The 4860-nt window shown below is 35.9% G+C and overlaps 1 long non-coding RNA gene across 1 annotated transcript; it reads left to right on the top strand.

The window, feature by feature from the left end:
• Window positions 1-374: 374 nt before the first annotated feature.
• On the top strand, window positions 375-2257 carry LOC121857626. Its single transcript, XR_006087247.1, has 2 exons — window positions 375-647; window positions 1308-2257. It is a non-coding gene; the product is annotated as an uncharacterized LOC121857626 (long non-coding RNA).
• The last annotated feature ends 2603 nt before the right edge of the window (window positions 2258-4860 follow it).

Here is a 4860-nt window from a genome sequence, read left to right as displayed (position 1 = left end):
GCGGATATATGAGCGATAGGGTTTGGGTGTAAACGGGGCTGCCTTGTATGGGCCAATAGATCCGCTGCTAATGAACACAAGAAGATTAACGGGAATGTTTGTTGTTATGGCCACTGCCACCTGACCTGATCTGACGTCACCTCACCTCACGAGACCTCTAGGTAGGTGACTGCTTAGTGCCTCCCCTCACCGTGAAGGTTACCTTCACGCCATTATTAGTTTGCATGTAACGAGAAACGAGTCTTTTTTTTCAATTGTATTGAGTGAAAGTACAAGAAAACCATACTTAAGTAAAAGTAAATCTACTAAAAAAATTAAGTACTTTTTGAAAGTAATTGCCCAAAAATGCTATTTGAGTGCAGTATTCAAGTAATTTTATTTAGTTACTTTACAACTCTGATTGCTTGTGATTTATGGTGTCATTACAGGTTGCCCTATCAAATGTTATTTGGTGGTGTACGTGGCCTGACAGTAGATCATTTTCGAACTGTGAACGGCTTCAGCAACAAATTCTGGGGCTGGGGAGGAGAAGACGATGACATGTCAAACAGGTTAATATACCATGGTCTCTTCATATCTCGTTCCCCAAATATTACTGGTCGTTTTACCATGATGCCTCACAAGAAAGACAAACCCAGTTCAGAGAGGTATGTAGAAAATGTTGTAAATTTATAAAATTACTAATTAACGAGTTATTATGCATTATGGGATATCAAATTCCGTGTATATTTGTAAGATGATAATTAGTACAATTTAAGCCGCAGTATACTATGCTTGTAGCATTATACTGATCAGTAGAGTTCAACTCATTGTATTATGTGTTTATGACACCTGAATCATATGATAAGTAGAATTCATCTCATAATATTGTATGCCCATGATGTATACTAATTTCTTGAATTCAATCCAGACTTTTGTGTTCTTCAGCCGGTAAGATGAGTATTGATATAGAGAGATAAATAAAATTGAAAGGGTCAACTAGTGCTATAAAATTCAGGTTGTAAGATTTTTATAACTGGGGTTATATGGATGCATGTGAATGATGAAAATAGTGTACTTGAGTAAGAGTAAAGAAGATAAATGTACAAAAGTACTCAATGATCCTATTATTGTAGAAGATGTATAGAAGCCTTCCTGCTTCTTGGTAGAGGTAAACTGGAAACTAAAAATCGTGTAACTCAGTTTACAGATAAAGTAAAAACATTAGTTCAGTTGTTCGAATGATGTCACTATAGAATGAAACGGAAAATGCGTAAAACAATATAATTATTGAATTACTACAAAGTCTTTAACATCCATCTTTGCAGGGTTTACTTCTTACGTGGTGGGAAAAAGAGATTCAAAACGGATGGCATCAACAGTATCAAATATCAAGTCTTAGATATTCAGCTGCGTCGATTGTACACTTGGATCCATGTACACCTCATGCCTTCATAATCATGTCCGCTCTCACTTGTTGAATTGTATTTAAATAAATACTGAATGTTTGGCTTTACTTTCTGATCATTTGTGAATGAAAATTATTTTTTTAGGCAAGTTAGCTAATATAGTGTCATTTTAATAAACGTGATACATTTTAGCTACTCTTTTATTTGTCATCTATGAGCATCATTCTGTTTTATGTAAAGGTCAAGAGTTTCAGTAACTCAACTTCAAAATGGTTTATTGGTGACTTGTTCACCTTTGTGTTTATTAACACGAAGATACAGTTTATCTAAGTATAAATAGGTAAATTAACAATAGTTAGTGTATTTTCATATTAACATGTTTAACTTAATACATATGCAGTTGCAGTTATTAGTGAGGTATAACTAACCCTGTGTTTGTAGTTGTATGCATTAGAGGACACTTAGAATACAAAGATGTATGGTTTGGCTTTAATATTGTGGAGTAGAGATCATAGTTTGTAGTTTCAATTCAGTGTTGTAAAGATGTATGTTGTTAGCATGATAACAAAGTGCTATATTAAATCACATATTGTATATTTATTAACTTGGTAATGAGGATGACTTTCATCGCTGTGGCACATTGGTGCCTTACAACATAGAAGAACTTCCACACTATATGTTCACCATGATGCTAATGTTACATGCATGCTACGTTCACATTTGTATAATTTGCCTAATGTAATATCGCCACCACCCGGTAGAACTTTGTAATAGTAACCACTCGTTAGGCAGCAATACTACATCTATATGATTTAAAATGTAAGCATACAGACATACAGACACATTATGAGTCAGATATAATATTTAAATTTTGTTTTAATTATCATTCTAACTGTTTAGGGGGTTTGTCTGTTCCTTGTTGTGAACTCCTCGACCTGTGTTAGTACAGGAGGAAACCAATGTACCTAGAGAAAAGCTGTGATGTTTGGTAGGGTCACACTGGATAACAACCTTCTCACATCTGACCCAGGGATTGAACCCACTACACTGTCGTAAAGGGCAAGTGTTACTGCTGTATCACCCCTGCAGTTTTCCTGGGCTACAGTCAAGTCACTGTTTTCATCTAATGGATTTTTATAGCTTACTTAGGAGAGAAACACAAATAATGCTTAGGAGGGAAACACAAATAATGGTTGGAGTTACATTCCCAATACACTGAACCCTCGTTAATTCCATATCATCGGGCTGTAGGTTAATCGAAATTGCACGAAATATCAAATTGTCTCAACATACAGCCATCCCTCGATGTGCTATCGGGTTGTACTTCTGAAAACCTCATTATTAAGTGAACATTTTACCATGGTGTCATTGGGGTTAGGTTACAAGAATCGGCCAAAGTGAGGGTTTTCACCCAAATAGGCCCAAAAATCACGATATTAAAACACGTCAGCAGCACACTTTAACAATATTGAAGCGATTTTATCGTACGTAGCAGGTGGTCAAGTGGCGTAAGAGTGAAGAGTGAAAAAACAAAACCCACTTCTGATACATGTATCGTTTTTCATCCTTATAAGATGCTCTTTTTCCCCCCAAAATATCCCCAAAACTTATCCTGCATCTTACATTCAAGAGGTTAAATCCCTTGGGAGGTTAGGACTCTGTCTCTCAATTAAAATATTTATTTGTGTAGTTTTAAAGGTGTGCTGTCCTTTTTTTAAACGTTGATCACTGCCAACTCTTTTACCAACTTATAAATAGAGTAATGTTCTTTATATCACTTTATTTCATATTAAATGGTGTAAAGCTGTAGCTACCACCACCGCTCTTACTGAGGAATGGAAGGGAGTATATTGTGCAAAAAAAATTATTTTACTGCAAAATAATTAATGTGTTGCTTTGATAAATTATTCCTATATATTGTTATGCCGTCTCTTAATTTACTTTAATATCCAGGTTCTAGGCGTAACCAAACAAAAAATTTAAGTTATTTAAAAGGGAATAAAAATAAATAAAGTAAATCTTTAAGAATTTAATTAAATTAAATATTAACACAATAAAGAGCCTTGTAGGCTGTCACAACAAATTGATTCACTATCGAAACCTTTATGACACAAATGATACTAAACATCGAAACATCAAAAGAACTGCTTAAATATATAGACTAAAAATAAAGCACTGGATTACGTTAACACTACATAAACATATAAAAACTAACACTGAAATTAACTAAAGTGAAACAACACTGAATTATTTAAATGTAACTAAGCAAGCACTGATGGACACATAAGAGACATAAATAGGTACTCACATAGATATACCACATTGGTGGTGACAGGAACAATCACAGAAATAAAATGAAGTATAAGTAACAGGTGACAAGTGTCACTCAAAAGAATGTGAACTGAATGACAAGGAGGACTGGACTAAACTCCGTCTGCTGGTGGGTCCTATATATAAGGTCGGCTCCCGCCACGCCTGTGAAACAAGGGTCATTTAATGATGCAGATGGTCGTTAGAGAAACAAAGAATGCTTGTTACATTACAAAATAAAGAAATAATATGGGCTTGAACAAATAATGACATTTAAAACCTTAACAGCACAGGGGGAGGTGACTAGAATATATAATAGTAAATTTAACACATCATTACAGGAATAATATGGAACAACATTGAAGCATGTTATAAAAAAATAATAGAAAAATACGACAAGGTCGTAACACTTCCCCCCAAAAAATAAAATTTTGCTTGCACATATTTTGATATGACATAAGTGTTCTGACACCTTGAAGTCCATCAAAAAATATTACCCTTCTTCAACAAATCAGTAAGGGGTAGTGCCAACTCGGCAAAATAACCCACACAACCCAAAAATCTGCGGACTTGTCGTTTGTTACATGGAACAGGTATCTAAGAACTAGTGTCACACCTTGCTGTGGGAGGAGCAAGTTTCCCCAACCCAATTACATGTCCCAGATACAAAAGTTGAGCACAAACAAATTCTGACTTAGCAAAGTTTATAACAAGTCCTACATTTTCTAACTCAGTGAAGAGAGCGTCTAGCTGACATAAATGGTCTGGCCAAGTGTCAGAAAAAATTACATCATCTAAATATACTACACAACCAGGGAAATTGGCCGTGACTTGTGACATCAGCCTTTGAAAGGTAGCAGGGGCATTGCAAATCCCGAAATGCATAACATTAAATTTATAGGTCTTACCTAATGTCACAAAACTGGAGATGTCTTAAACACGATGGGTCATTGGTACTTGCCAAAACACTCGAAGGCAATCAATCTTAGAGAGGAACTTGGCATTCCCGATTGCTTCGATGCAGTCGTCGACTTTTGGTAGAGGGAAGCTGTCCTTGTTGGTGACGGCGTTGACCTTGCGGAAGTCGATGCAGAGTCGAAGAGTGCCGTCCTTCTTAGGTACTGGAGTGACTGGTGAGCACCACTCGCTGGTAGGGAGCCTG

Source organism: Homarus americanus, unplaced genomic scaffold (assembly GCF_018991925.1).
Source record: "Homarus americanus isolate GMGI-L3 unplaced genomic scaffold, GMGI_Hamer_2.0 scaffold29855, whole genome shotgun sequence".
NCBI classification, from domain to species: Eukaryota; Metazoa; Arthropoda; class Malacostraca; order Decapoda; family Nephropidae; genus Homarus; species Homarus americanus.
Note: the sequence above shows the minus strand (reverse complement) of the source record. Positions and strands in the feature narration are given on the sequence as shown.